General features: G+C 43.1%; 1 protein-coding gene across 3 annotated transcripts in view; it reads right to left on the bottom strand.

The window, feature by feature from the left end:
* Positions 1-27,366, bottom strand: part of DIAPH2 (diaphanous related formin 2) — a 1,637,420-nt gene that overhangs the window by 654,308 nt on the left and 955,746 nt on the right. The gene's annotated exons all lie outside the window — the stretch shown is intronic.

Genomic DNA, 27,366 nt, shown 5'->3' with positions numbered 1-27,366 from the left:
TGTGTTTTCCAGATACAAAATCCATATTATGAGAATATTAATGACTAATATATATGGAGGAGGTATGGGGAAGGCGTAATAACGAGATATGCGGAATGAATAAAACGACGTGCTTAGATAACCTTGTTATCTTATTGTGTACGCTGCAACAATCATGGGTCGGGAAGCAGGCTTGTATGGAGAATTTGAAGCGGATGAAAGAGATGAGTATTACAATTTCCATTGGCCCTAAGCTGTACAAGAAAGCCAAAAATTGATATTTCATCTGTGAGTGGCCCATAAGCTGACTTCATCCTTATTCCCATACTCTGTCCATGTAGATGCCTGGCACCATATGTTGCTTGTTCTTACTTCAGTGTGAAGATTTTGGATCCCCTTTGAAAATCCTGTGCACTTTGACTCTGACTTTCTGAAAGTCAACATTTGCATAAGGCTAAGTGTCCTGACTGGTTGTTCAGATGTTGAATTGTGAACATGGTAAGCATGCCTTGTGTGGGTCACACTAGGTTTTTCACTGTAACTCCTGTGATAAATTGTGGCAGTGTGGGGACGGGAGTATGAGATGTTATTAGGGAACTAATATGAAGACATGATTACTTGTGGAAGAGGGGGAACCTATCAGGCCTTGGGGAGGAGGGGGAACCTATCAGGCCTTAAGGAAGAGGGGGAACCTATCAGGCCTTAAGGAAGAGGGGGAACCTATCAGGCCTTGGAAAAGAGGGCGAACCAATCAGGCCTTGGGGAAGAGGTGGAACCTCCCAGGTCTTGTGGAAGAGTTGAAACCTATTAGGCCTTGTGAAAGAGATGGAACCTATCAGGTCTGATGGAAAGAGTTGGAATGTGTCAGCTATTATTGCTGTGGCTAAGCAGATTCACGGCATGTCAAACTCCAGAACTCCGGGACTGAGTGGCGCTCATATTTCATTGCATGAAAATAGCAAAGTCCTGGAAGAATGAATCTTCCCAGCACGGAGCAATAAAAACTTAACAGAGTTTCTAACCCTCCTATTTTATTCTATTCGAAAACGGAACAAAAAAACATTTTGGCTTTAGATGCATCTAGATTGTTCAAATTTCACATGTTGGAAGAGTAATGCTTCCTCTATGGAAACCTTTCTTTTTCATTGCAAGTAAATAATGGCTTCCAGGCCATCATTAGGTTCTTAATGAAGGAGTGATGCAGGCTGTCATATGTACACTGAAGGCTAAAGAATGTTTACCAAGATGACACCAATGACTAGAGTCACCGATGACAAGACATTGCTCATATCAAGGGTATCATCTCGGTAAACATTCTTCAGCCTTTTGTGTATGTCGGACAGCCTGCACCCTTCCTTCGTCAAGAACTCAAAGTTGCTTCTGTTTGGAATTCATTATTTACCTGCAACCAAAAGGAAGAAGAGGAGTTATTATAGAGAAAGTTCCAATCCCAACATGTGAAATTTGAATGACCTATGTAAGGTTACAGGTAATAAAAAAGCCCACTTTTGCATTCATTGCGGTAAAGTCCTCATAGGCCCCAGTCTTTTCAGTTCACCAAATTTTGTTCTGAGAGGGATGAAATATCATATCTATAATTTAGAAGTGGAGTTTTCAGTTAAACAAAACTTTTTTTCCTCCAGTTTTCTCCCACATCGAGTTTCTACAGATGGCATGAACGTGAATAAATATAGATGCACATCATCTCGGAGAGTTGAGTAACCTGCACGCATTCAGTTTTCCCTTTTATTCCCTGTATTCAAACGATCTAGAGTACATTGTGTCGGATATCAGAGGATTTTTCCAGACATAATTTGCTAAAAAAAAAAAAACACAACGGCACTCAATGTTACTTTGTTAAAAGACAAGATTTCTTTGCAGGCGAATCGCCCTGGTGACAGCCCGGCTCAGACCACATTACAAGACGTCTGCACATGGTGAAAGGTTCAGTCTAAGAGTGCTAATCAGTAGGGAGACGGCAATGTCAAAACGTATTCCTCCCTATATTAGAGGAAACTCAATATGACACCTGAATACTAAAAATACTATGACTTTTGCAGCATTAGCCCAGATCTCCAACATTTTCTCTCTACCTTTTTTTTTATTATTTTTTTAGCCTTGGTCTATTTCGGCCTTCATGCTCAGGGTCTTTCACAGATTGGTGAAAGGAAGCTAGTTCAATCAAGATGGCTGATGTACATCCAGTGTTTCTCAACTGGCTTGCAGTTTGGATTTCCCTGGAGTTCCGCAAGCAGAGGACCCAGTTTGCCTTGGATCAGTGCCACGAGTTACCATGGTGTGGGAGGAATGCCCGCCAGCACCAATAATGCTCTAGGGCCCAGCCACATAGGGTAATTTGTTGCTACTAAGGGGTTAGTTGCCTGCCTGCCTACCCCATGGCAATGCATTACACGGGATCTACTGTAGGCGGTATGCAGGGTCATTCCCAACATTCAGGAGAGGGTGAAAGCCCACTTCCTCCAGATTTGCTCCATATCCCACCCTCTGTCGCCTTGCTGGAGCTAATGTGAGCAGGGGACTTTATGATTGGAGTGGCTCTGTTTTGAGGGGACCCTGATGTGAGAAGAAGGACTCTGAGATTGGGGAATTTGGTTGTGACAGGGGCTCTCGTGTATTGGGGGTCTTTAATGTGATGGTGGGATTCTGATGTAATAAGGAACCTCTGATGGGAAGGGAGGGCTCTGATGTTATAAAAGGTCCCGTGATGTGAATGGAGGGCTCTGATGAGAAGGGAGGAACCTCTGATGTGAAGGAGGGCTTCTAAAGTGAATGCAATTTCATCAAGCCAGTTGTGTTCATCATTCCAGGCTAAAGCTGGCCATAGAAGGGTATAATTTAAAATGAAAATCCTTAGGAAAAGAAGGCTTGTTCATCTTCAGTGGGTCATTATCATTAGTGAGCCATAATCATTAATGGGTCTAATCAACATTCATTTTCGACTGTAATGGGAAAATTTGAAGGAAGAGGATGGACAAAAATTTTTATTGAACAAGGGAATTTATGTGGTTTTCATTTGGTAAAGTCCATTCTTTCCAAAATCAAATGTCAAAAGCAAACAAAATCTTTCGAATGACAACAGAATGTTCTGAGGATTCTCTGCATGGCAACTGCATGTTCATAAAAGATAAAACAGAAAAGTCAGTGCTACTACCCATACACCACATAGATAGCAGAGCTCCCAGGTGCTCGATCCACAGTAGCTGGCTGAGTAGAGTAATGTAGAAAAAAATGATCCGCACTCCAGTTGTTGCTCTTAAAATTTCTTCATTTTATTGAATAGCCACAGTGAAAAATGCAGATTAAAGCGGAGGTCCACCCTAAAGTGGACCTTCCGCTCATCGGAACCCTCCCCCCCTCCGGTGCCACAATCGGCACCTTTCAGGGGGGAGGGGGGTGCAGTTACCTGGATAATCCAGGTAACTGCACCCACTTCCGGGATAGCTCTCTGCGGAAAGGGGCGTAACTTACGCCCCTTTCCGCAAGTGCCCGCCCCTTCCTGCAAGTGCCCCGCTGCCTGCTGGGAAACACACAGATCCCAGAGGCAGCGGGGAGCGTCCTTATTGCGCAGCGCGATTCGCGCATGCGCAGTAGGGAACCGGGAAATGAAGCCGAAAGGCTCCATTTCCTGATTCCCATACCCAAGATGGCGGTGGCAGGACCCGACAGACGACCTAGAGATCGGCATCGGGTGCCGACATCGCGGGCTCGCTGGACAGGTAAGTGTCACTATTTTAAAAGTCAGCAGCTGCAGTATTTGTAGCTGCTGGCTTTAAAAAAAAAAAAAAAACGCGGAGCCCCGGTGGACTCCCGCTTTAAGTCAGTTGACGCGTTTCAGCCTATACGGCCCTATGCATAACGCATATTTATGATTAAGGCCTTATAAGCTGAAACGCGTCAACTGACCTAATTTGCGTGTGTTCACTGTGGCTAGTCAATAAAATGAAGAAATTGTAAGAGCAACAAGCGGAGTGCGGACAATTTTTTCTACATGTTCACAAAAGAGCAAGGATGTTCATGACATTATTGACCTCATATAGCCACGGGACAATATTGGGGCAATATCATGTCAATTAGTCTGCACAATGACAAAAAACACTTTCATGATAGCAACAGGGGTGAGACCATGGGCCATGGACCAGGACTTTAAATGACCTTCAAACAATAATAGAAAGTGTTGGGAAATCCAAAATGTTACAGCTGTCCCAAAAGAGGAAGAGAGAGGAAATCAAGTTTCGGAGATGACTAAGAGAGATTTCCTCTTGCTTTCTGTGTCTATAGGAAAGAAAGTGAAGGTAACTCTACCCAAAAAATACAGTTTTTTAACCTCTATACACTATCCAAAAAAAAAAAAAAAAATTGGCTTTACGTGTACTATAAATGAAACTTGTTGAGAAAATATATAGGCTACCATTAATGAGCTTTCCTTTTCAAATGTTCTTCAACTTTTCTCAAGATATTAATCTAAAGGCTTTAAAGCATTTTGATCTAAAGGCTTTGAAAGTTTCAGAATCATCGACCCAGAACGTATACGCACAGATCAGGTGTTTGGAATCCCCTCTGACTTTGTTAAGTGAAGGCCCGTTTCGGGTCAGTGACTCAACGTGTTGAAACCAGAGACAGCAAGCCAACTTACACTGTCAAAAGGAAGTCAACAACGAAAAAACATAAGGTATAGCTAAAGTCAAGATTTTTTTTTTTCCTTTGCTAGTTTTGGATAGACTGGATAAGTGTTAAAACCCATGCAATTTTTTTTTTTTTTTGTTCTTTGTTTTTTTTTTTTTTTTTTTTGCTGCCTATGTCCTCTTGGGAAGAATTCCCATTACTTTCTGTCCTGGAGACAAAAAAGGATTGAGAAGTAGGCAGAGAAAAAATACCATATTCAATCTAGTGCATCAAAAATAAAGGACCCTCTTTTCTGGGGGCGCAATATATTCAAAAATGAATAAGTGAAAAACACACACAAAAATAAAAATAAAAAAAAACAATAAAAAAAACAAAAAAACTTTAGAACAGCAGATCTTTGAGTTTTCGATACAATGACTACTTTAAAATAATAATTCAATAATAGTAAAACAAAAATAGAAAGTGAAATAGAGTAGGGGATGTTTAAAGCCTTTTTTTTTCTACTGCTTAACATCCTGTCCTATAGACAGAAAATTTAAGAAATCTCTCCAAAGTGAGTGAAATTTTTTTTTTTTTATTCTGAATTATGTTCTGATGTGATGAGGTGCCATCATCCTTTATGATATACATTGAAATACATAAATGGCTGGGACTGCTGATATATATATATATATATACATATATATATATAAATATATGTGTATATATATATATATATATATAATGGGATTTTTATATACAGCTTACCTGTAAAATCCTTTTCTTGAGAGTACATCACGGGACACAGGAGCTTCATTACATAGTGGGTTATATAGGCACCTCTGGTGATTGGACACTGGTTGACCCTAATTAAGGAGAATTCCTCCCCTATATAACCCCTCCCATCCGGGAGGCACCTCAGTTTTGTAGCAAAGCAATAAGAACCACGTAAAACCCAAGAGGGGCGGGAGCCCTGTGTCCCGTGATGTACTCTCAAGAAAAGGATTTTACAGGTAAGCTGTATATAAAAATCCCATTTTCTTGATCATACATCACGGGACACAGGAGCTTCATTACATAGTGGGATGTCCCAAAGCAATGCTCAGGTTGAGGGGAGGGAGACACAGATCATAAGCATAGACCGCCAGGGACCTGAGGACCTAAACTGCAGCCTGCAGTACACTGCGCCCGAAGGCGATATCCTCTTGCCCTCTGACATCCACCTGATAGAATCTGGTGAATGTGTGGATTGATGACCAAGTCGCAGCCTTACAGATCTGAGCCAGGGAGGCCTGGTGATGCACTGCCCAAGAAGCACTGACAGCCCTAGTAGAGTGCGCTTTCACCTGAAAAGGAGGAATCTTCCCCTTTAAGCTATAGGCCTGAGAAATAACCTGTCTGATCCATCTCGAGAGAGTGGACTTTGACGCTGCCTGACCCCTTCTAGGGCCTTCTGGCAGAATAAATAAGCAGTCAGTTTTTCTTATCTGAGCAGTTGCTTGAAGATAAAGACTGATTGCTCTAACCACATCTAAAGTGTGTAAGGATTCTTCCTCTATGGACTGAGGATTTGGAAAAAAGGATGGTAGGATTATATCTTGATTCAGATGAAAACCTGAAACCACCTTAGGTAGAAAGGACCTGTTGGGACGCATAACCACCCGGTCCTTATGGATAATTAGATAGGGCTCTTTACAAGAAAGAGCTGCCAATTCTGATACCCTTCTAGCCGTGGATATGGCTACTAGGAAGACTAGCTTCTTTGTCAAGAGGACTAACGAAGCAAGATGCAAAGGTTCAAATGGTTGGGCTACTAAGGCCGAGAGAACCAAATTCAGATCCCATGGGCATACCGGAGGTCTGACTGGCGGTCTCATCCGCATAGCCCCCTGGATAAAGGCCCGTATCAGGGAATGTGATGCAAGCGGTCTTTGAAAAAAGACTGACAGGGCCGAAATCTGCACCTTGATGGTGCTTATGGCCAAATTCAATTCAAGGCCTGATTGGAGAAAGGCCAAGATTCTGCTAATGACATACCTTCTGGGATGCCATCTCCTGGGTTCACACCAGGAAACATATGCCCTCCAGATCTTGTAATAGATACGCCTGGAGGCCGGCTTTCTGGCATTGACCAGAGTGGAAAGGACTGGCCCCGAAAGACCACGGTCTTTTAAAATGTGGGTCTCAGCAGCCAGACCGTCAAATTCAGACTGCGTAAAGCAGGATGGTAAATTGGGCCCTGCGAGAGCAGATCTGGCCGGAGGGGGAGGGTCCATGGCCTGCCCACTGCTAGCTTCATGATTTCTGCGAACCATGGTTGCCTGGGCCAAGCCGGGGCCACTAGAAGGACCGACTTCGCCTCCCTCTTGACCCTTTCCAGGAACCGTGACAGTAGCGGGTTCGGGGGGAAGGCATAGATCAGATTGTACTGATTCCAGGGAACCGTCAGAGCATCTGACCCCTGAGCAAGTGCATCTCTTGTCCTTGACACAAAGTTGTCCAGTTTCCTGTTGAATCTGGACGCAAAAAGATCCACGTCTGGAGTGCCCCATTTGTAACATATGTCTCGAAACACATCGGGGTGCAGAGCCCATTCTCCTGGGCACAACTGCTGGCGGCTGAGATAATCCGCCTGCCAATTCTCCACTCCTGGGATGAAGACTGCAGAGAGGCACGGAACATGCTCTTCTGCCCAGACAAGTATGCGATTCACCTCGTTTTGGGCCACCAGACTTCTGGTACCGCCCTGGTGATTGATATAAGCCACCGCGGTGGCATTGTCGGACTGAATCCGAACCGGGAAGCCTCGCAGTCTGTGAGACCACTCTCTGAGTGCCATGTAAACTGCCCGAATCTCTAGGATATTTATGGGCAACAGACTTTCGGTCGCAGACCATTTTCCCTGCGAGCATGTTCCCTCTAATACGGCTCCCCAGCCTGTCAGGCTGGCATCCGTTGTGACAATCTTCCATGAGAGGGGAAGAAATGTTTTGCCTTTTAGCAAATTTCTGGTTTGTAACCACCAAACCAGACTCTTGCGTGCCCGGGGGGATAAACGCATAGGAAGATCCAGGGATTGGGGCTTCCTGTTCCAAATCGCAAGGATGCATCTTTGCAGGGGCCTTGAGTGGAACTGGGCAAATGGGACGGCCTCGAATGAGGCGACCATCTTTCCCAATAGTCTCATACATAGACGAATAGAGGGAGATCTTCTGCCCAGAACTAGGCGCACCAGATCTCCAATGGCCAAGGCCTTTGGCCCTGGAAGGAACACCCTGCCCTGAGCGGTGTCGATAATGAGACCCAGGTAATCCAACCTGGTGGTCGGTTGCAGAGACGACTTTTCTAGGTTTATAATCCAACCTAGGCGGCCCAGATGTTCTAGCGTACTGGTGACGCTGCGACTTAGGCTCGTTATAGTTCTCTCTACGAGAAGCAAGTCGTCTAGGTAAGCCATGACGGCTATGCCCTGAACTCTTAAAGTTGCTAAGAGAGGGTCTAGAATCTTCGTGAAGACTCGGGGGGCCGTGGCTAGGCCGAATGGCAGGGCCACAAATTGAAAGTGGCGTTGCTCTACCGCGAACCTTAGGAACTTCTGGTGCGCGGGAAATATTGGCACGTGGAGATATGCATCTCTGATATCTATTGATGCCATGAATTCTCCTCCCTGCAGGGAGGAAACCACAGTGCGTATAGACTGCATCCGGAAGGTCTGGATGTGTAGAAACCGGTTCAAGTCTCTCAGATCCAAGATAGGTCTGACACTTCCGTTTGGTTTTGGGACGGTGAAGAGATTCGAATAAAAACCTGAACCCTGATCTTTCGGGCTCACCTCTACTATCACACCTTGGGATAGTAACTGATCTAAGGCCAGGAGTAGCGATTTCCGCTCTATTGGATCCTTGGGGATCCTTGACCTTAGAAAACGAAAGGGTGGAATCTTCTGAAATTCTAGCCTGTAGCCCAGAGATACCGAAGAGATCACCCATTTGTCCTGAATCTCCTCCCGCCAGGCGCCTGCAAACTGCAGGAGCCTTCCCCCCACTCGGCCGAGCGGGGGCGCCCCTTCACAAGGAGGTCTTGGAGGTTTGCTTGGCAGGCTTCCGCCCCCAAGTCTTTTTCTGTCCCTGGGCTCGGCCCTGAGGCTTTCTAGCAGCGGAGGGCTGGGAAGGCCGTCGCCACTGTTTAGAGCTTGACGCTTCGGGAGAAAGAGTACGCCTGAATGAGGGACGCTTACTCTTCTTGACTGGAAGGAGTGTAGATTTACCTCCTGAGATATTTTGGATGAATTTATCTAGTTCCTCTCCAAACAAACGTTCCCCTTTAAATGGGAACCCAGCCAAATGCTTTTTGCATGACATCTCAGCGGCCCAATTTTTTAGCCATAGAGCCCTACGCATGTGTACCAACATAAGGGACAAACGGGATGCTTGTTGGACAGAATCCAAAATTGCATCAATTATGAAACATAAGATGTGAGGCATCTCTGCATATTTCACTACTTCCTCGCTGGGGAGGAGTTCAAACATTTGTTTGACCTGTTCCTTAAGGAACTGACACAACCCCACGGCTGCAACTGTAGGTTGCACCACAGCGCCGGCCATGGAAAAGGAGGCTTTTAACAAGGTTTCCAGCCTTTTGTCAGCTGGATCCTTAAATACCTGCGCATTATCCAAAGGACAAGTTAGGTTTTTATTCACACAAGAGATAGCCGCATCAACAGATGGGACCCCCCATTTCTTGGTGAAACTTTCCTCCACGGGATAATTCATAGAAAACCTCTTGGGAGGAGTAAACAGTTTATCGGGATGTCCCCAGTCCTCATACATCAAGTCAGCCATTAAAGGATGAATTGGGAAGGAACAGGCAGTCTGTGGGGCTTTCCTGACTCCCAGGGAAGAGACAGAGGATGTAGCGACTTCAGCAGGCGGCATTCTGAACGTGGTACGCACCAATTCAGTGTAATACTGCACCTGCTTTCTGAGTGCCTGGGAGGAGGGGACTAGCTCCTCATCCTCTGACTGATCCGACTGCTCATGATCCCTTTCTAAAGATAGGGATCTCTCCTCATTTTCAGAGCAACTGTCTGAGAGAGGGATTTCAGCAGAGGGAGGGGATCTACCCCTTTTTCTGCTATCTTTTAGGGAAGCAGAAATAAAATTCATTATCCTCCCTTCAAAACTCTCCAATGAAGCCCTAAGGGAGTCCTCAGTGACATAGACCGGGGCTGCGACATTAGGAGAGGCTGCAAAGCCTGAAAGGGGCACTGACTCGTCTTGAGATGCAGGCTCCACTCTTGCAGAGGGGGATGGTAACCTGCATGCACCCTTGGAACCCCTGGACCTAGGCGGTGATTTGCCAGTGCTTTTGTTACCTGCCCCTGAAACCCTCTTACGAGGAGACATAGTACTGAGCTACAAAGCAGAGTTACTAATGTAAAATGCAATCACTTATTTGTGCTTAAAGTCTCACAATAAATCAATATTAGCTTAACTGCACAATATGATGCCGAGTAGGTGTCTTAGGGTTTGCCTGGATCCAATCCCACGGATGCTTACAGCCCACAGCTCCTGTGCCTCACCTTACAGTCCCCTGACGCTCTGGGCTTTTAAAACGGCCGTTTTGGCGCCTGCATTACAGCATAGAGCACCTGATTGTGCACAGCTGGCAACCACACCCCCCCCCCCTTTCCCCAATAGGCCGGGAGCGCGCCCGGCGCGCGTGCACGCGCCCGCGCGCGTGCACGAGGACCGCGGGATCCGGGGGGGAGGAGGAGAACCCAAAAGGAGTGACCTGGGACCCCCTGATCTGCGTGGGACCCCTTTTTTACCTTTATTGTGGCAGGGACTGCAAGGAGACGTGAGAGCTGGAGAACCAGGCACTTCACTGAGCGTGTTAGTATTGAAAGGCATGTAAGTATGCATCAGGCTGCTCTTACTCCATCTAGTGGTGGAAACCAGGTAAGACATACAACTACTCACAGTGAAGAAATCCATTCATATATTAAATATATAGGATGACTTCCCCTACCTGTTCCCCGCCGCAGGAATTGCTGTGTTCAGACCAATTCCAGCCTTCACCCATCACGGCGGGTATTGTTAGCCAACCTTCAGGCGTATCTGGGGTTCTTACGAAAAGATCCTCCTACCTGGGCCTTGTAAAAAACTCTGCCAGAAACTTACGGGCGCCCTGAGTCAACAGTACCCCAAGTCTGGTTGTCCCAGAGTCCAGTCTTCCAATGGAGAGGACTTACAGGCAAAACCTCGTGTCTTCGGCAAACGAGGCCTGGGTACCATACCATCTTGGGAGTCAAATATCGGCCCGAGGTATGGATCCGGTTTGTTGTAGCCCTTCGGCCCTCGCCGGGACCCGCATAGAGCTAAGTTTTACGTGACCATCGACCAGACACTGGCGAAAAAACTGAGGTGCCTCCCGGATGGGAGGGGTTATATAGGGGAGGAATTCTCCTTAATTAGGGTCAACCAGTGTCCAATCACCAGAGGTGCCTATATAACCCACTATGTAATGAAGCTCCTGTGTCCCGTGATGTATGATCAAGAAATATATATATATATATATATATATATATATATATATATATATATATATATATATATATATATATATATATGTGTGTGTGTGTGTGTGTATGTATATATATATATATATATATATATATATATATAATCAATTAATTCATCTGATTAGATTGTTTTTTTGAAAGTTTGTTCTAGAAAACACAAAGTTCCTCGCCTACAATCCACTCTCAGAGATAATTAGCGACTTACAGAAATAATAATAGGAAAAAAAAAATAATAATAATACTTTTGCATTTTCATGTACAGCGTTCATTAGGGGATCACAAAAAAGAAAAAAAAAAAGTTGAAAAAATAAATAATCAGCTCCGTATCCCCCGCAGTGCGCACCAGGAAGGAGCTTCTACAGAAGAGACGCTTTAAATACAGACGCACGGCTGAGCCGCACCTCAAAAAAGCTTTTTATTTTTTATTTTATTTTTTTCGCCCTTTTAATTTATTACTTGTGTAGCAAAATAACGGGCTGTGAGCCTGACAAACAGTTTTTATCGCACTTCTTCCCGAGAAAAGGTAATACGGACTTTATTTCAGGCGAGATGCGAGGAATGCGGAATTATGGCGGGTTTAAGATAATTAAAAGACTTCCATTCTGTAATGAGAAAATGTTGTAGAGGAATAAACTGACTACAAGTGCTAATTCTACCCGGCATGCACTGCAACTGCGCTGGAAAAATCCACTGAACACCGAGATAAGTGAATATTGTCTGTGCCTTCTTGTCCTGGAAACAGAACCCCCCCCCCCCCTCCCTATACCCCCATTTTTTATTTTTTTTGATCGGTGTCACAGCCACAGGAAGCAAGGGAGATTTTCCAAAGGGGTCACAGACATACAACATAGGCAGAAATGTAAATATGAGCCATGGTCTTCCCTTTAGTCTTGCACAGTTGTAGCGGCTCCTCTCCTGGACTAAAATGACTTCTTCTGATTTCACCGCACACTGTGAGCTTCTCACCATGTGCATTAGAGGCTGCAGCAAGTCAGATAGAGGCCCAACTCATTTCCTGGCTGGAGGATGTCCAGCATCATTTAAATAATTGGATTTTATTAAATATTTTGCAAAAGTTCCACTCAACGCACATAGCCAGGGACAACATAGTCCCATATATCCTTATATTATTATTAGAACAGGGCTTATATCAGCCCTATAGAACAATTCATACAAGCAAGAAATTAAATCAATATAGGTGAGTATTTGAGTGTTCCCCATGTGCAGAAAACTGCCCCAAAAAAGTAAAAAAATAAATAAATGTAAATAAATAATAATTAGAAGAAAAAAATAAGAGAAAAAAAAAATATATATCTAAAGCACTAAAGACTCGTACACTTGATTGGATTGTTGGCCAACAAACCCGTGAACTTTTGTCCGAAGGCCCAAACTTGTCTTTCATACAGACGTCAAAGAATTGTCGGCCAACAAACGCGAACGTAGCGACGTACTACGTTGTTTTTCAGCTCTTTAGCGCCACCCTTTGGGCTCCTTCTGCTAATTTTGTGTTAGTAGAAGTTTGGTGAGTGTTTATTTGCGCTTTTCATTTTGCATATAGTTACATAGTAGGTGAGGTTGAAAAAAGACACAAGTCCATCAAGTCCAACCTATGTGTGTGATTATATGTCAGTATTACGTTGTATATCCCTGTATGTTGTGGTCGTTCATTTTGCGCCTTTCAATTTGTTTCTGAACAGCCGTTTGTCAACCAGCCATGTTGCCAAATCGGAGCAGATACCATGTTATTTATTATTGGCCTTGGAGTTATTGCTTTGACCCAAGTCCAGTTAAGGAACAGGAGGAGGAAGAGTTCTTGGGCCAAAAATTGGTTGCTTTATTAATCGTGACCAATTATGTCATATGCCTTTGCTGTGGGAGCCCCAGGAGAATAATGCAGATGTTTTTTCGTAATTACCTCCGGATGACGGACCCCTGCTTTCACCAACTCTTGGCATTGTTGACTCCCTATATTAAGAAGCAGGACACATGCATGAGGCGTTTATTTTATTTCTCATTTTTCCATCTATTAAATCTTCTGCCCTTGTTGTTGTTTTAACTATGGATAGTAAAACATTTTTTTTTCTGCCAGTAGATCCCTTATACAGCCCACTTCCTGTTTCTTTTCTGGTACAAAAGCCTAGGCTTATGACATCATGAACAGCTCTCTCTCTCTCTCTCTCTTGTGAGAGTCTGCCAGGAAGGGAGGGGGGATGAGTCATAAGAGGGCCAATGAGAGCTGCAGAGCTGGAGGCGTGACTGTGTGTCTGTTTAAATCCAGGAAGTAAACAGGCAGCAGCCTCAGCTGCCCACAGTTAAAATGGCTGCAGCCAGACTCAGTGGAGGGAGATTTCTGCAGCATATTTCCCAGTATATATAAAATAATATGCAAAGTAGTCCGACGAAAAAGTCTGGTTGTGTGTACGTGGCATTATGTGTACCAATGCTGCTGTGTAGGTTATATTAGCAAACTACTGTAGATGCTTTATATATTTTGTATTTCTTTTATATCTTGTAAAGAAAAACTTAATAAATACAACTGAAATAATATTGAATAATACTAATAATATATTAATAAATAAATATAAATGTATATATATCTATCTATATATAAAAAGCTCTATATATATATATATATATATGGACTTTAGAGATTTTTATATATAGATAGATATATATAAATTTATATTTATTTATTAATATATTATTATTATTATTATTATTCAATATTATTTCAGTTTTTTGTATTAAGTTTTTCTTTACAAGATATAAAAGAAATACAATATATATATATATATATATATATATATATATATATATATATATATATATATATATGTATATATATATATATATATATGTATATATATATGTATATATATATATATATATATATATATATATATATATATATATGTATATATATATATATATATATATATATATGTATATATATATATATATATATATATATATATATATATATATATATATATATATATATATATATATATATATATGTATGTATATATATATATATATATATATATATATATATATATATATATATATATATATATGTATATATATATATATATATATATATATATATATATATATATGTATATGTGTATATATATATATATATATATATATATATATATATATATATATATATATATATATATATATATATGTATATATCTCAATTAAAAGACAGAAGATAACTTCTGATTGGTCACTATGATGATAAATCGACCTTAATGCTGTTCTCTTCCAAACAAGCTACGTCAGTCAGGAAAAAAGATGGGTCAGCAGTCTCAGAAACCCGCCACTGAACCCTCAACCAAAGCCAACCGAATCTCCAAAAATAACCACCATCGATCGGACCCAGGGAGCCCATAAATAGAGAGGGAGCGTAGGTCTGCCAGGAGGGTGAGTTTTTCTTGTGCTGGCAGTAATCAAATACAGTTTGTCTGGGAGATGGACGGTCAGACAGCCTTCCGATGGTATTCAACCTCCGGACTGAACTATAAAATACTCTATATAGGTAAATCAATACGGGATAGCAGCAAAGGAGCTGCAGGAGCGCGGGAAGCAGAAACCGGCGTCAATATGTGTGTCGACCGAAGATGAGATATTTACTTCGTGCAATGCTGGAACGATAATCTCCTTATCATTTATGTATTAAAGTATACCTTCAATAAAGTATTTTCATTGTTTAATGCCCAACTTCTCCTTTGTGATCAATTTAATATTGAAAGGGAAAGGATCAGCTTTGATTGTATAATTTATCAGCTGTCAATAAAGATAGTGAAAGTGAGCATTAACATTAATAACAAATAAAAAAACAAAAAAAGGGTATCTTATTATTATATATGGAGTTGGGCTGGGGGGGGAGGGGGGGTGGTCTATGTTGATGATACATTACATATGCAGACTTGGCTTCTAGCTTTAAGTGGACCTATTATAAGGTATATTTTTTCGCGTTGAAGCTTAGTTCTGGGATCCCTCCTCTAGGCCTCCAGCTCCACCGCCTTCACCCTCTATACTTCCTTTTTTTTTGTTTTAGAGATCTTCGGGATGGTTACATGATGAGTTTACCTTATTCAGTGGTGGGTGATCCTTATAGCATACTTGGGAACACCTCACTTTTTATCTTCTACTCACTTTCACTGGCCACCATCCAAGGGGTGGGCAGGAGGGGTGGCTGCCCCTGGCGCAATGGTTTATTGCAGGGGTAGGGGGCACCCTGACCCTAACCCTTAGGGAAAGGGGGGCGCAGTTTGGCATCTTTGCCCTGGGAGCTGGATGACCTTGTCCCGCCACTGCCACCATCAACCACCCCCTCCCTTATTTATCATCAACCCGCCTTCGAAGTAGATGAGTTTGATACCAGAGACAGGTGGTCTAACTACAAGCACCACCTCCCCGTAATATATTACAAATTAGAAAAGAGCAAGGATGGGAGTTTTAAGGTGCAAAAAAAAATCAATCAAATTGATAATACCAATTTCATAATTTTATTAAACAATTTTAAAATGGGTAGAATTTAAAACCAACACATGAAAATCATGCGGTCGCAATACACTAGTTTGTTGCTTCTACATGTTTCGCCATAATCATGGCTTCTTCTGGAGCTTTTGTAAAGACCTTATATACAATGTCACCCAAACATGAATATGACTCCAGAGGAGCCTAGAGGCCTCCTAGATTGTCCGGCAGAGTATCAGTGTGCCATAGAGGGGAAAAAAAGCCCTATAATACCCTGTTTTGATAAGAGGTCATGGAATCCAAAGACTGATAATCATACCACTCTTAAAAATTATACTTCAAGTACTGGTATTTAAATTGAGAAGGATGGGCCATCTAGATAATTCCTTCATCAAAGATAACCAGACTTCTTTCTTCTACATCATTGTGATACCATTAGACCAGGGAAGATCCGATTAAATAATCTTTCCCACGGGAATAACCCTTCCAACCATAAAGTAGATTTATGCAGGCATCAGACAGGGTGAACGGGCCATGGCCATTCGCACCTGTCTGATACCTGCAGAATTCTACTTTTTGATGTATCTTTGGATCTTTTCTGGTCTAATGGCATCACATTGATGTATTTTGTACCTACCCACCTTCATTGACCACCACCAACCACCTCCTCTTTTTTATCATCTGCCCACCTTCATCTGCCACCACTGACCACCCCCTGTCTTGTTCATTATCTACCCACCATCATCATCCAACACTGACCACCCTCTGTCTTGTTCATCATCTATCCACCATCATCATCCACCACTGACCACCCCCTGTCTTGTTCATTATCTACCCACCATCATCATCCACCACTGACCACCCTCTGTCTTGTTCATCATCTATCCACCATCATCATCCACCACTGACCACGCTCTGTCTTGTTCATCATCTACCCACCATCATCATCCACCACTGACCACCCTCTGTCTTGTTCGTCATCTACCCACCATCATCATCCAACACTGACCACCCTCTGTCTTGTTCATCATCTATCCACCATCATCATCCACCACTGACCACCCTCTGTCTTGTTCATCATCTACCCATCATCATCATCCACCACTGACCACGCTCTGTCTTGTTCATCATCTACCCACCACCATCATCCAACACTGACCACCCTCTGTCTTGTTCGTCATCTACCCACCATCATCAGTCACCACTGACCACCCTCTGTCTTGTTCATCATCTACCCATCATCATCATCCACCACTGACCACGCTCTGTCTTGTTCATCATCTACCCATCATCATCATTCCCCACTGACCACCCTCTGTCTTGTTCATCATCTACCCACCATCATCATCCACCACTTACCACCCTCTGTCTTGTTCATCATCTACCCATCATCATCATTCCCCACTGACCACCCTCTGTCTTGTTCATCATCTACCCACCACCATCATCCAACACTGACCACCCTCTGTCTTGTTCATCATCTACCCATCATCATCATCCACCACTGACCACCCTCTGTGTTGTTCATCATCTACCCATCATCATCATCCACCACTGAGCACCCTCTGTCTTGTTCATCATCTACCCACCATCATCATCCACCACTTACCACCCTCTGTCTTGTTCATCATCTACCCATCATCATCATCCACCACTGACCACCCTCTGTCTTGTTCATCATCTACCCATCATTATCCACCACTGACCACCCTCTGTCTTGTTCATCATCTACCCATCATCATCCACCACTGAGCAGCCTCTGTCTTGTTCATCATCTACCCACCATCATAATCCACCACTGACCACCCTCTGTCTTGTTCATCATCCACCCGCCATCATCATCCACCACTGACCACCCCCTGTCTTGTTCATCATCTACCCGCCATCATCATCCACCACTGACCACCCCCTGTCTTGTTCATCATCTACCCACCATCATCATCCACCACTGACCACCCTCTGTCTTGTTCATCATCTACCCACCATCATCATCCACCACTGACCACCCTCTCATGCATCCTAGTATTGGTTAATTGTAACACTATCAGATATTTATTACCTCTTTATAAAAATCACACTACTCAATGCTGATTTCTGCTTTTATCTCAAAAGGGGCAATGCCACCTTTGTTCAGGCATCAATTTGGGTCACCACCTACTTCCTGGACCAGCTCAGATAGGACACAATCTAGTAAACCCTGGTGCATGTGCAGTTCCTGGTTGCATGCACAAATGTCTAAATTCCAACAAAATTACAATGTTGCAGTCTGATCACTAGGGGGATGGAGACTGAGGAAACTCTTCCTGCTGCTTGCAGCAGATAAATGGCATCATCTTTTAGCTGAGGCCACGTCAATGCACTGGAGAAAGGACAGCCGTTTAATGATAAAAGATGGTGCTTTTTCTGAAAACTGATTCTATTGTTGTATATTGCGGCATGTTAGAAATTAATTCATATAGACTTGTAAAGTTACTGACAGCTCTCAGCTTTAAAAGACCTGCAGGAAACAAGGCCATGCCAGAAAACTTCTGCAGAAAGCACAATTTAATAGAGTTTGCACATCCTAGACCTTGGTGGAGTTTGAAAAAATTAAATAAAAAAAAATAATAGAGCCTGAACTCGGCGAGGAACCGGGATGAAACGGGAGAAGCCTCGAGGAGATCAAGACACGGAGAGGGCAAGGATACGACAACCCTAATTCACCTAAGCGATTGAAAGAAGACTCAATTGTAGCACAGAAAGGAACAGTGGTAGGTCTGTGAACTACTCGCAATGAAAGACCTTCTCCACTGCCGCTTCTCAGCCTCAAAGAGTGGAGAAACTCGACTGCCAATGTGACATGTATACATTATTTATGGGGGCCCGTCTAAGCTATGCTTGACAGGTAATGAAGAGCCATCCAAGCTCGTCCTGTAATTCTCTCCCGTTCATGGGATAATTGATTTCAATCTTACTAATTGTATTAGCTAGCATCGAAGCTGAATTCCAAAGCTGCTAAGACCTATGGTTAAGATACCTCAAAGTCAACAGTCACACCCACCAAAAGATTTCAAATTCTTTAAAGTTAGTTCTGAGATCCAGACTGGTCCTAGACCTCTACTGAAGTCCATCAGAACAGCTTGGTCAAGGACAACCCCCCCATCCCGCTGGTTGAGCACGAGCACACTGATGGGGGCGCCACTCTCCACTCTCAGCAAGCTCTGGGCATTAACTCCTTGCAGCCCTTTAAGAGGGTCTTGACACTGGCAAGCATAGGCTGGGCATCCCAGGCGACCGTTGTGATTGGATGTCTCATTATCAGGAGATCGGGAGCTCCCAATCACAGACAATGACAGGGAGCTCATTAAGAGAGCGTGGCCACTGCGCAGGGAGTGTGGACTGAGCGCATTCCCAGCACAGAAAGCCAGTCCCCCTTGGATGCATATGATGAGTGGCGGCTCGGTGTTGAGGCCCCCCTCCCCCCATCCTGCCGCCACCTACTGTATATATGTACAGCTTTTTGAAACAGGTTAATAATAAACAATTTATAATTACGAACAAAAATTCAGAGGAAGCTGCCACATAAAATTATGCTACTGATGGAAATAATAATAATAAAAAAAAAAATATATATATATATATATATATATATATATATATATATATATATATAAGCGGGCAATGAAGGGGTTAAGTGCGGCCTAGGGAGTGATTCTAACTGTGGGGAGGGGGTGGGCTACTACTCACATGACAGCGATCACTGCTTCCGATGACAGTGAGTAGTGATCTCTGTCATGTCACAAGGCAGAACGGGGAAATGCCTTGTTTACAAAGTCATCTCCCCGTTCTTCAGCTCCGTGACACGATCGCGGGACACCAGTGGACATAGAGTCCGCGAGACCCGTGGGCGCGGTGACGGAGTACGCGGCGGGCGCATGGGTGCCCACAATGCCGCGTCTTAAAAGGGACGTACAGGTACGCCCATTTGCGCAGCCGTGACATTGTACCGACGTATATTGCTGTGCGCTGGTCGGCAAGCGGTTAGTATTATAATACTGTATATTTTAAATGTAATACATAATAAAATAAATAAAATAATAATATTAATATGAATTTACTGCTATTAATATTATCTGATTCCTCCTGTATTGTTTTGTAATGTACTGTCTGCCTTCATATTGTAAAGAGCTGTGCAAACTGTTGGCGCTATATAAATCCTGAATAATAATAATAATAATAATATACATTATTATTATACATTAGCAGCGGAAGGGAATCCCAACACTTGGGCAATTATTATTATTATTTTTATTTTTTTCTGATGATTGAACATTCGGATAATAATAATTATTATACATTAGCAGTGGAAGGGAATCCCAATACTTGGGCAATTATTATTATTATTTTTTTTATTTTTTTTTCTGATGATTGAACATTCCGGGATGATCCATGATATATAATAAGGCATACATAAGAGATGAGAGAGATGAGCTTATTTAAAGAGAAAAAAAAAGTCATTATGGAATTAATGAATGGGTTTTCTCTGACAGCGAGTAAAAAAAGAGGACACGGAAGGCCGGTGCTTTTCTGCTGCTGGCTCGTTTGGACCCAAACGTACAGAAATAAAAAAAAACATCAACACTTTTACTTACACTGACATACAGCATGAGGTACCCTGCGGCTCGCACCTCAGCTACATTACAGACCTCTTCAGAAGCTGTGGCCTGCTGTAGTAACACTGCTGTTGTGCAAACAGACTTTTACTAGCAAACTCGTACAGGTACTTATAGCTGCGTTTAAAAATACAGTGATTGCAAAAGTTGGTGTATTTTTATTATCTGGGGTCTTACTTCAAAAAGAAATGAAAAAAAAAGCAGATTTCAGCCACAAGATAGGAAGGAGTGTGAGCTTTGCTGATTTGAAAACTCTGGCTTGGCGGGGGGGTGTAAAAAAAATCTGTGACGACCGCACATCGCTGAAGGCATCTTTATTGAAAAATGGAAATCACCTCATGTAGGAAAGAAACAGGGAGAAGCAGCTGACGCGTTTTACACCCTATAGTGGTGCTTAGTCATAACTAAATAAGCAAAGCTTGATCATATGTATATATAGAGGCAATGTTAAAAAAAATAAAAAATAAAAAATAAAAATAAATAAATTGCCTTGAGAAACCCTCCCCACATGATCAAACCTTGTGAAAGTCAATGATGGTAACCACCATGTAGCAGGGGGTGTACTGGACCTCTAAAGAGATCACTGCTTCCCTATGAAGAGCAAGGGTCATTCTATGCAGCATACTCACCTCTCTCCACTGGCAGATGGTGCTCCCCCATTCCTTGGCAGTGAACTGCCCCTCTGTGTCATCACACTCCAGGTAGGTCTGTGGACCCTGCATTGGGATGACATCAGAACCTTAGACCAGGAGTCTTCAAACTTTCGAACCAAAAGGACAGTTTTCTGGGGGGCTGGATTGTGGCCAGTAAGGGAAGATAAAGTCCTGGCATCAAATGCCCAGTCAGTGGTATTAGGGGGAGTATTGGTGCCCCATCATTGGTGTCATTGGAGATAAACGTGCCCTATCATTGGTATAAGTGGCAAGAATAATGCCCCCTCGTTGGTATTAGTGGGAGGAATAGTGCTCCATTGTTGTTATCAGTGGGAAAAGAAAATGTTCTGACATCAGTGGGAGTAAACAATGCCCTGACATTGGTATCAGTGGGAGGAATAGTGCCCCATGATTGGTGTCACTGGAAATAACAGTGTCCCATCATTGTTATCAGTGGCAAGAATAATGCCCCATCATTGGTGTCAGTGGGAGGAATAGTGCCCCATCATTGGTATCAGTGGGCGGAATAGTGTCCCATCATTGGTATCAGTGGCAAGAATAATGCCCCATCATTGGTATCAGTGGCAAGAATAATGCCCCATCATTGGTATCAGTGGGAGGAATAGTGCCCCATCATTGGTATCAGTGGGCGGAATAGTGTCCCATCATTGGTTTCAGTGGCAAGAATAATGGTATTGGTGGGAGGAATTGTACCTCATCATTGGTATCAAAGGGAGGAATAATGCTCCATCATCGGTATCAGTGGGTGGAATGGTGCCCCATCATTGGTGTCAAAGGGAGGAATAGTGCCCCATAATTGGTATCAGTGGGAGGAATAGTGCCTCATCATTGGTATCAAAGGGAGGAATAATGCCCCATTATTGGTGTCAGTGGAAGGAATAGTGCCCCATCATTGGTATCAGTGGGAGGAATAGTGCCCCACCATTGGTATCAGTGGGAGGAATAGTGCCCCACCATTGGTATCAGTGGGAGGAATTGTGTCTCATCATTGGTATCAAAGGGAGGAATAATGCCCCATCATAGGTATCGTTGGGTGGAATAGTGCCCCATCATTTGTATCAAAGGGAGGAATAGTGCCCCATCACTGGTATCAAAGGGAGGAATAGTGACCCATCACTGGTATCAGTGGGAGGAATGGTGCCCCATCATTGGTTTCAGTGGCAAGAATGATGCCCCATCATTGGTTTCAGTGGCAATAATGATGCCCCATCATTGGTATCAGTGGGAGGAATAGTGCCCCACCGTTGGTATCAGTGGGAGGAATAGTGCCCCATCATTGGTATCAGTGGGAGGAATTGTGCCCCACCATTGGTATCAGTGGGAGGAATAGTGCCCCATCATTGGTATCAGTGGGAGGAATAGTGCCCCACCATTGGTATCGGTGGGAGGAATAGTGCCCCATCATTGGTATCAGTGGGAGGAATAGTGCCCCACCATTGATATCGGTGGGAGGAATAGTGCCCCACCATTGGCATCAGTGGGAGGAATTGTGTCTCATCATTGGTATCAAAGGGAGGAATAATGCCCCACCATTGATATCTGTGGGGGGAATAGTGCCCCATCACTGGTATCAGTGGGAGGAATGGTGCCCCATCATTGGTATCAGTGGGAGAATCGTAGGACTGGTACCTCATTGTCAGTGTCAATGACAAGAACTATGCCCAACTGTTGTTGACAGCGGGGGGAATAATTCCCCAATGGTCGGGTAAAAGCAAGCAAAGGGCTGCATCCGGCCAACGGGCTGCAGTTTGGTGACCACTGTCTAATACCATGATACTCTGTAGTCGGGGCCCCACCCACACTACAAGGGTTAAATGCTTGTTAGGCCTCGGGGGAGCTGCAGAGGCTGCGTTACTTACCTTACAACCCCCTCTCTGGTGTCCTTTGGGTCCTCTCAACCCCCTCTCTGGTGTCCTTTGGGTCCTCTCAACCCTCTCTCTGGTGTCCTCTGGGTCCCCCCTGGACTATAGCCAGGAGCACCTTTCTTAGGAGGCTTCATGGGACCAGTTGCACAGATGGAGGGACCCTGCTGGAACTAGGAACAAGGTAGGTATTACACCTTATTCCTGCAGAAACGGAAAAGGGTGCCTTAACATGGACTACTCCATATAAAATGCCATGTGACACCTGTGGTGGTTAAGAGGACTATCTCGATACCCAGTGATTGGAATTATACCTGCATCCATGTGCTGTATGTGATGACTCTGAGGACCCATCCAGAGCGTCAGGGAAAAGAGAAGAATAGAATTGGATGGAAGGATTGGATAAGTAATCCATCCTATCCACGCACCCCTAGACCAAATTAACCCCTGCAATACACGAGGCCACCCACTGCCAAGGTAGACTTTGTCTACTTACCATAATTAGGCTTTGCCACCAGCCAAAGGCGCTCTATATTCATCAAGTGACTATAATTTTCAAATGCCATCAGACTCAGCTGAAAATAACTGTCACTTTTTTTTTTTTTTTTTATACGGATATTTATCCCAGTGTGTTAGCTTTGCAAATTGAATGTACCATGTGGAACATTCCTCCTATTCTTAATACAGTGTCAGGTATGTGTGTGAGTGTTCGGGAGCGTGCAGAGAGCCAGTCTACCATGTCCGAGAAATCCAGGCGATCGATACATTCACTTTACGGTGTTATCACAGAGTGCTACATAGCAGCAATTAAAGCGAAGCAACCTTGCAGAGAAGGAGAGAGATCACATCTTGTAAAACTCCATGATGAAGGCGTCTGTTCATACATTACACAGATAAATGACTGCGGTGCCGGGCTTAAAGGGCCAGCGCCCTTGAAATGTTCTCTGCGCATGGTGTATGCCGAAGCTAAAACTCCCAATGGTCTCTCACTTAGAAGCATTGTCTAGATTTTAAAACCGAAGGTTTTATCCTAAAGCCGAATTCCACTCTAATGCCCTGTTCACACGGTCGGACATTCCGACCACAAAATCTGACGGATTATTTTCTACAGATTTTGGCCAAAACTTGCCTTGCATACACACGGTCGCACAAAGTTGTCGGAAAATTTGATCGTTCGGAACGAGGTGACGTAGAACACGTACGTCGGGACTATAAACGGGCCAGTAGCCATTGGTTTCTATGCAGAAGGAAGCCTGATTTTGCACTTTCCAGCTTTAGTAAATAAACCCCATTGTGTACTTAAAAGTGGGGTATGCCTGTATATATATATTTTTGATTTTTTTTTTTTGATTTTTTTTTTTGATTTACTATTATTTTTATTTATCATTTATTATTTTTTAAGGTATTTAATATTTTATTTATTTTTACTGTTTTTATATACTGTATATTATATATTTTTTGTTATAGGCCCCTATCACATTCCCCCTGATTGTCCCATCATTGGGATGTGTTTTGATGGAGTCTTTTTGGATTTGACTTCCTTGTTGAGTGTTCCACTCTTGGGCCCCTTAATGCTTTATACCGTTTTCTCTGCATGGTGTCCAAGATGGAGGAGTGTTCCTTTCTCGGATCAATATTTTGATATGTAAGTGTTTTCTTTACAAGCAGTATGTTTATGTTATATAATGTTTGGAGAATGTTTGCATTTCATGTACTGTTATCATACTCTGTATTTTCAGATAGCGGCTTTCTGTCCCTGATGAAGAATTTATATGCACTTTTTTCGAAACGCGTCAGTATTTTCAAACTACCTACTACATTGAGTGATGTTTTCGCAAGTTCTCTTTGGTGTATCTGTAGTTGATATTTTGCTACTTCTGTTGCTATGTTGATGTGTATCTATGTATTCAATGTTCCATAACTGTGGTTTTCATCCATAGGATTGCTGCTTTGTCTATTTGTCCTTCAATAAATTAATATTTTTTTTTAGATAAATTCTTTTTTCTTGAAAAAATAATGTTTTTTTTGTTGATATTGCCTTTAAAATCCCAGTTTTTTTGAGGTCTCAATGTTTTGTATACTAAGAGATGATGACAATCACATGCCAGCCTACATGAGCCTAATTATCTTGTCAACTAGGAGATGCCTAGTAGCCATTGGCTACTGGCTATTGAACTTCCTTTTTCTAGTCCCGTCGTACGCGTTGTACATCACCGCGTTCTTGGCGGTCGGAATGTGGTGTGACTGTGTGTTTGCAAGACAGCTTGAGCGAAATCCCATTGCAATTCCGTCGGGAAAACCATCAGAGCTTTTTCCGACCAAAATTCCGATCGTGTGTACGCGGCAAAAGTAAGAAAACTCTGCTGCACAAATAGAAAACTGGGCATAGTTTATAGCATACCTTTGTTACATTGCATGTGACATGAGTATTCTTGGGGTATTTTTATCTTAAAAGTCATAAAAAGTCATAAAAGTTATCTTAAAAATTTTGCCCGGTGTTGTGCCAAAAACTGCCCCCCCATCGGATAGTGTCCGCCCCGTACTGCGCAGGCGCAGCGCTTGCACAGAACAGAGGACAAGGAGACGCCGAAAGCCTCCGAAGAGTCCAGGTTCAAGCCCCACCATCCAAGTGGACGTACGGTAGCACTTAGTAAGAGGGCCCCTCGCGGCCTCGCCTCGCTCGCCACACTCCGGGTACGGCCTCGCTTCGCTCGGCAATTTTTTATTCTAACTCTGTGCCCACTTGGATGGTGGGGCTTGAACCTGGACTCAGTGCGCAGGCGCCATTCATCTTCGGAGCCTTTCGGCGTCTCCTTGTCCTCCGTACTGCGCAAACGCAGTACAGGGCGGACACTATCCGATGGGGGACAGTATTCGACACAACACCGGAACTCAAAAGTCGATATCAATGTCCCCTCCAACAATGGCGGAATGGAGAATACAGACAAAGGAAAGTATGATAAAAGAAAAGTATATTTTTTTACATAGAGGCTGCCCAGGGAAATTTGAGAATATCTGGAAGAGATGGTTGGATGTTCTTGAGTCCAATATGGGAAGAGATACATAAAATATGGGAGAGAATGTAGAGAGGGAGGATTGGTTTAGATTAATTTTTTATTATTATTCTTGTTTTTCTTTTTCTTTTGTTTGTTTTGGTTGTGTATTTTTCATGATTGTTATCATGTACTTGGGGTGTTTTGTTTGTATGCAATGTATGTTAAATTTTTGATTATAAAATACAAAAAAAAATACTGGATTACAAAAAAAACAAAAAAAAAACATGCCTGTTCCAACTATGCAAAAGCGTAAATGCAACCTAAAAGGGAAACTATACTGGGGCGTGGTCGGTTTTATTATGTGCAGCGCCCCCAGGTGGTAGATGTAAACTTCTACCACTGCAGCAGGTCCCCTAAACGCAGTCTTTAATATTCTATGATTGATTTTGATTGTAAGGTCCTTGTAGGATGTTAGGACGCAGATCTACATTGGCTTGTCAAGAGCGTGAAAATACAAAGTGTAGGATCAAGGCGGTTTTCTGGAACGCGTGTACGGGGGGGGGGGGGGGAGTAGGGGAGCTTACAATAAACGCGTTCGTCAAAGGAATTCACGCTCTGTGGAAGCTCGCTGATCTATAGGACGGCTTTATTGCTCCGTCTAATTGTTATTCTTCAAGAAAAACGGAGGTGTTCACGGGCGGGATTCTGCGGCAACACGCAGCGTTTTACGAGTCGTTCTGCTCCAGCCGGGCGATGAAAGTTTTCAGAGCATGCCGAAAGCGAACAAGTCATGGAGTCATGCAAAGTCAACCAACAGCTCACTGAGTGCGAACTACAAATCCCAGAAAGACCTAATAGGACACAGTTTAGGAAAGAATAACCAAGATACAATGTAGCTAAAAAAAATAAAATAATTTAATCTGCATTAAACTAAACTGCGCTAGATCCCTCCATACCTGCAAATTTGTTACATGTTTTTAAATGCAAAGAAAGATATTTTAAAGAGACTTTCAAGTAAAGCATTAAAGTGTATCTGCAACCACAACTCTTCGGTTGTTGAAGTGTTAGAACCCCGGTCTGGTTTTCATTACAGGGTGTGCAAGGAGGGACGTGGCAACAACAGAGCATATAAAGTCTAGTTTTAAAGCACATCCAGCCAAAGATAAATATAAAATAATAAAGAAAATATAATGAGGTGGCAACCCTAGAGCCAAGTCTTCTCGTCCAATACCAGTGCCTGACCTCACAAATGCGCTTCTGTAAGCCCTTGTACATACGGTCGGACATTCCGACAACAAAATCCGTCAGATTTTTTCCCCGACGGATTTTGTCCGAAACTGGTGTTGCATACACACGGTCGGACCAAGTTGTCGATAGTTCGGAACGCGATGACGTTCATTCGTTACGACGGGACTACGTTCAGGCTAGTAGCCGTTAGCTTTGGTCTGGTAATTTGATCTGAGCATGCGTGGAGTTTGTCCGATCGGAATTCTCTACAAACGATCG

Source organism: Lithobates pipiens, unplaced genomic scaffold (assembly GCF_037356315.1).
Source record: "Lithobates pipiens isolate NorthernLeopardFrog02 unplaced genomic scaffold, aLitPip1_a1.2 Scaffold_1, whole genome shotgun sequence".
Lineage (NCBI taxonomy): Eukaryota > Metazoa > Chordata > Amphibia > Anura > Ranidae > Lithobates > Lithobates pipiens.
This window is presented reverse-complemented; position numbering and strand designations above follow the sequence as displayed.